General features: G+C 45.1%; 1 protein-coding gene across 2 annotated transcripts in view; it reads left to right on the forward strand.

Moving 5' to 3' along the window:
• Window positions 1-6,468, forward strand: part of TDRKH (tudor and KH domain containing) — a 34,336-nt gene that overhangs the window by 26,725 nt on the left and 1,143 nt on the right. The window lies entirely within an intron of this gene.

Below are 6,468 nucleotides of genomic sequence, written 5' to 3' on the forward strand. Positions count from 1 at the left end.
CAGCTTGGAGGCATCTGGAATCCATAGGCGACAATAAGTGATAGGTCAGCCAACTCATCCGAGGCCCATGTCTTAAGTTGTTGGCAGAACTCAACACCAGAGTCCCATGTAGTGTCACTGGCAGGTGAGGCATCATTGAACACGATTTTCATAACAGGCCAATATGCATCGCCTGCTTTAACACTAGGACTACTGGTATAGTCATTTTGACAACTTGCACTTCTGTAGTTCTAGTCGGGGTCCACGAGTCCAGTAGTCCTAGATTTGCCAGGAAAATGAGATCTTGCCACGTGGCTGGGTAAGTACTTTGGATTTGAAGCATGCTTCTGTAGAAAGGCATCGGCTGTTTTTCTGGATCTAGAACTTTTGTTCAACAGAGTAGCAGCTTGCTGGGGTGTAAACTTGACGTAGAGGGTGGGCTCCTCAGACATAAGCATTGGCACTGTTGGTGGTGGCACCTGAGGCGGGAGTATAGATGGCACCGGGAGTACAGATGTAATCCCTTGTGTATGAGGAGCAGGAGGAGGTAACAATCTTGGAATGAGGGGCTCTATTTGGGCAGCTCCAATATGTTGTGGGGTCCAGGTGACGCAGGCAGTCTTAAAAGCTTTAACAGTCCTGTCCTCATTACTAATTAACCCGATTTCAGAGAGGCAGCAAATACTTGGGGGGCTACATTTGTTTATTATAATTCCAATGATTTCTCTTGTACATGCATGAACAGGGAAACCGAAAATGCCAACACCAAAGGCGGGAATTGTCAAGGTCTCAATCTGCTCACTAATATTCGCATACTCTAAAATGCGAGTTATTGCTGCACGAAGTTGTTGAGCACTAACGTCTGGATGAATAGGGTCAAAAGTAGGGGTCACAGCGTGTATGATCATTCTACACGGAAGATTGCTAGATTAAGTCACCGCTATGTCCCCAACAGCTATCTGACCACGTGACTCAACAATGATTCGACTATCAGCTTGAATAGTCGCCCCTCCTGCTTCCACTATAGCTCTAGCTAACCGAGAATTGGCAGCATTAACAATAGCGTCTGTCTCCATTGTTATGTCACCCTTTCCCACCACTAACAAGGGTCCCTCAGGAAGTTCTTTTTCAAAAATAGGTTGCCAACATTCCCTCCCCTTTGTGCTTCCTGTGCTATTGGTATCCCCCTCCCAGATTGAGCTCCCCCTTGATACAGTTGCCACCGTCCCATACAAGTGTGTGCTTGGCTGCGAGAGAGCCTGTGAGGTATAGGGTTAGGTAGACTGCGTGAGAGTGCTGTTGTAGTGGAAGCGTTGGGAGGAGAGGCCATTGCTTGGAGCATCTTGCATGGGTGTGCGGCTAAATTGGCAGTGGAAGTGACAGTAGAAAGGGTTGGTGCCAGGGACGATCCAGGTAGGAGGATTGCTGGATTTACGACAGGAGTGATAGGGGAAAGAGTCGGTGCCCCATTGGAAACCACTGAGACGGGAAACATGGGTAAATCCTGTTCAATTCCCGAAGGAATATAGTATTCACCGTTAGTGGTCATTACTGGGTAACAAGGATTTAGTGATTTGTGTAGCCTTAATCTAAGATGTTCACCACCAGGAGCGTCATCCACAAAATGGCTGCCGCCAGCATTAGCACATTTGCCATCCACAAAATGGCTACTGCCAGCATTAACATTTTCCATCCACAAAATGGCTGCTGCCAGCATTACATTTGCCATCCAAAAAATGGCTGCCAGATTTACATTTTCCATTCACAAAATGGCTGCTGCCAGCATTAACACATTTGTCATCCACAAAATGGCTACCATTAGAATTGGCACATTTTCCATTCCCAAAATGGCTGCTGCCAGCATTAACACATTTTCCATCCACAAAATGGCTGCTGCCAGCATTACATTTGCCATCCAAAAAATGGCTACTGCCAGATTTACATTTTCCATTCACAAAATGGCTGCTGCCAGCATTAACACATTTGCCATCCAGAAAATGGCTGCTATTAGAATTAGAACATTTGCCATCCACAAAATGGCTGCTGCCAGCATTAACACATTTGCCATCCAGAAAATGGCTGCTATTAGAATTAGAACATTTGCCATCCACAAAATGGCTGCTATCAGAATTACATTTTCCATCCACAAAATGGCTGCTACCATCAGAATAAGCACATGGCCCATCCACAAAATGCCTGCCGCCAGAATTAACACATTTTCCATTCACAAAACGGCTGCTGCCAGCATTAACACATTTGCCATCCACAAAATGGCTGCTATTATAATTAGCACATTTGCCACCCACAAAATGGCTGCTATCAGAATTACATTTTCCATCCACAAAATGGCTGCAGCCATCAGAGTAAGCACATGGCTCTGGGCCACCATTTATATGGTGGTGGCCGCTCACAGGATTTATTTTTGTTATTCCTTTCCTCTTCTACCCAATTTTCTCTATGCAGACTTTCAGAGACTCCCATGCCCTAGTTTTTGTTTTTTTTTTTTTTCAAGACAATCTTCCACTCCAGGGGGCTGTTAACCTCCCCCCAAACCCCCCCCCCGGCATTCCACACAACATCATAAGCTTTTTACATTGTTTAACATGATTCTTCCCTTCACGAGTCGCCACTAATGTATGCGGGTCTAACTCAGTGGCGTATGTAGGGGGTCCAGCCTGGGCATGTGCCCCGGGCGCAGCTGGCAGGGGGGGGCGCAGTTGGGCCGCCTAAAGCGGCGGTTCCCAGTGTCTCCCCCGGCGGCTGCATTCTGCCGCCCCCCGCACTGGGAGTCAGCTGTTCTCTGTGCCGACTGTCAAGCTGACAGCCGGCACAGAGAAGCTGCAGCGCGCCGGCTCCCAGTGTTCAGTTGTACTGCATGTGAGATGCGAGTACAATTGAAGCTCTGACTGCCGGGTCAGAGTGACGCCTGCAGCGTGATCAGGTCATGTGATCACGCTGCTGACGTCACTCGCCCGCGCTGCAGAGCAGAGGCACTGAGACGCAGATCGGTGGTAAGTGCTCCAGTGAAGCTGAAGACACCGAAGGTGCAGGGGGGGATTTAATGTGAGTGGGAATGGGGGAGGATATATTGTGAAGGGGATTTAATGTGAGTGGGGATGGTCGGATTTATTATTGGATGGGGATATTTAATATGAGTGGAGATAGAGGGATTTATTGTGGGGAAGGGATTTAATGTGAGTGGAGATGGGGGGATTTATTGTGGGGAAAGGATTTAATGTGAGTGGAGATGGGGGGGATTTATTGTGGGGAAGGGATTTAATGTGAGTGGAGATGTGGGGGGATTTATTGTGGGGGATTTTAATGTGAGTGGAGATGGGGGGGATTTATTGTGGTGAAGGGATTTAATGTGAGTGGAGATGGGAGATTGAATGTGTGTGGGGGGAGATTTGTCATGGGGATGGGGGATTTAATGTGTGGGGGAGATTTAAGGACAAAAAATGAAGAGCAAAGGGGGAGATGGGGGCATGCATGAGGAAACAATACTGGGGAAAACTGAATTCTTGCCCCAGGTGCCAGAAACCCTAGATACGCCTCTGGTCTAACTTGCCATCTGAATTTGGCTTAGTGCCAATACGGCAGAACTGCATTAATTTCTCCATCTTTCTATAGATATAGATTATATATATATATATATATATATATATATATATATATATATATATATATATACACACAGTGGGGCAAAAAAGTATTTAGTCAGTCAGCAATAGTGCAAGTTCCACCACTTAAAAACATGAGAGGCGTCTGTAATTTACATCATAGGTAGACCTCAACTATGGGAGACAAACTGAGAAAAAAAAATCCAGAAAATCACATTGTCTGTTTTTTTAACATTTCATTTGCATATTATGGTGGAAAATAAGTATTTGGTCAGAAACAAAATTTCATCTCAATACTTTGTAATATATCCTTTGTTGGCAATGACAGAGGTCAAACGTTTTCTGTAAGTCTTCACAAGGTTGCCACACACTGTTGTTGGTATGTTGGCCCATTCCTCCATGCAGATCTCCTCTAGAGCAGTGATGTTTTTGGCTTTTTGCTTGGCAACACGGACTTTCAACTCCCTCCAAAGGTTTTCTATAGGGTTGAGATCTGGAGACTGGCTAGGCCACTCCAGGACCTTGAAATGCTTCTTACGAAGCCACTCCTTCGTTGCCCTGGCGGTGTGCTTTGGATCATTGTCATGTTGAAAGACCCAGCCACGTTTCATCTTCAATGCCCTTGCTGATGGAAGGAGGTTTGCACTCAATATCTCACGATACATGGCCCCATTCATTCTTTCATGTACCCGAATCAGTCGTCCTGGCCCCTTTGTAGAGAAACAGCCCCAAAGCATGATGTTTCCACCACTATGCTTTACAGTAGGTATGGTGTTTGATGGATGCAACTCAGTATTCTTTTTCCTCCAAACACGACAAGTTGTGTTTCTACCAAACAGTTCCAGTTTGGTTTCATCAGACCATAGGACATTCTCCCAAAACTCCTCTGGATCATCCAAATGCTCTCTAGCAAACTTCAGACGGGCCCGGACATGTACTGGCTTAAGCAGTGGGACACGTCTGGCACTGCAGGATCTGAGTCCATGGTGGCGTAGTGTGTTACTTATGGTAGGCCTTGTTACATTGGTCCCAGCTCTCTGCAGTTCATTCACTAGGTCCCCCCGCGTGGTTCTGGGATTTTTGCTCACCGTTCTTGTGATCATTCTGACCCCACGGGGTGGGATTTTGCGTGGAGCCCCAGATCGAGGGAGATTATCAGTGGTCTTGTATGTCTTCCATTTTCTAATTATTGCTCCCACTGTTGATTTCTTCACTCCAAGCTGGTTGGCTATTGCAGATTCAGTCTTCCCAGCCTGGTGCAGGGCTACAATTTTGTTTCTGGTGTACTTTGACAGCTCTTTGGTCTTCACCATAGTGGAGTTTGGAGTCAGACTGTTGAGGGTGTGCACAGGTGTCTTTTTATACTGATAACAAGTTTAAACAGGTGCCATTACTACAGGTAATGAGTGGAGGAAAGAGGAGACTCTTAAAGAAGAAGTTACAGGTCTGTGAGAGCCAGAAATCTTGATTGTTTGTTTCTGACCAAATACTTATTTTCCACCATAATATGCAAATAAAATGTTAAAAAAACAGACAATGTGATTTTCTGGATTTTTTTTTTCTCAGTTTGTCTCCCATAGTTGAGGTCTACCTATGATGTAAATTACAGACGCCTCTCATCTTTTTAAGTGGTGGAACTTGCACTATTGCTGACTGACTAAATACTTTTTTGCCCCACTGTATATATATATATATATATATATATATATATATATATATATATATATATATATATATATATATACATAATCTATCTATATCAAGATAACAAGCACCAAACAAATAATAAGACGGGGGAGGTGACCCAAACCTGAGATTCTAAAGAGAACTTAGTCTGCAGCACACACTTCCTATTCCTTCTTGTCTCGTGGTCCCTGTCTGACTTATGTGTTCAGTACTTTACAAACCAATTATTCCCTACTTATTATTTATTTATATAGCACCATTAATTCCATGGTGCTGTACATGAGAAAGGGGTTACATACAGGGTTATAGATATCATTTACAGTAAACAGGTTTACAGTGATGGACTGGTACAGAGGGGAGAGGACCCTGTCCTTGCGGACTTACATTCTATGAGGCGGCGGCTCGGTTATTGTTGGCTGTAGGCTTTCCTGAAGAGATGGGTTTTCAGGTTCCGTCTGAAGGATGCGAGGGTGGTGGATAATTGGACGTGTTGAGGCGTGGAATACTTAATCAAATTACTCCTAAATTACCAAGCCCCGTGCTGAGTCAATTCACTCCAAGTCACAAGGCAAAACTAAATTTATTAAGCTCGAACTGAGTCATCTCACTCGAAGTTTACGGTCCGCTACACAATTTGTTAGGCGCCGAACTGAGTCAATTCACTCGAGGTTTAACGGGCCCGTACTAGGCCGAGTCAATTCACTCCAGGTCCTAGTCTCTCCTATACAGAACTGAAAATCGTATCACAGGCGACACCCGTGTACTGTACCACAGACAATTATTTATTTATTTTTTTAAAAACGCTGAAAAAAAATCCGCTTGCTCTCTTATCTACTAGTCATCTCCCCTCTTCACAACACGTAACAGGCAGTAGGCAACTAAAACCTATGACGGTTCTTGCAATTAAATGACCAGCAGCGGAGAGACCCTTCTGCCGTCTTAGATACCGCGAAAACCGGACACGGTCAGGCAATCTGCACAGGATACCCCGAAGGACACAGGTAAAGACTACAGATTATAAAAATCAGCAGACTTACCATGTTCTGATAAGGAGGTGATCAGTGTCCAGGTTCGGGGTATTCAGCGCGTCCTGCTGTTCCACTCGCCGGTCCTCAGGGTTCAGGGCTCTTCCTCTGCTGGCCCCAGGTTGGGCAGCCAAATATGTTAGGTTGAACAATTAATA

This window comes from Ranitomeya imitator, chromosome 1 (genome assembly GCF_032444005.1).
Source record: "Ranitomeya imitator isolate aRanImi1 chromosome 1, aRanImi1.pri, whole genome shotgun sequence".
Lineage (NCBI taxonomy): Eukaryota > Metazoa > Chordata > Amphibia > Anura > Dendrobatidae > Ranitomeya > Ranitomeya imitator.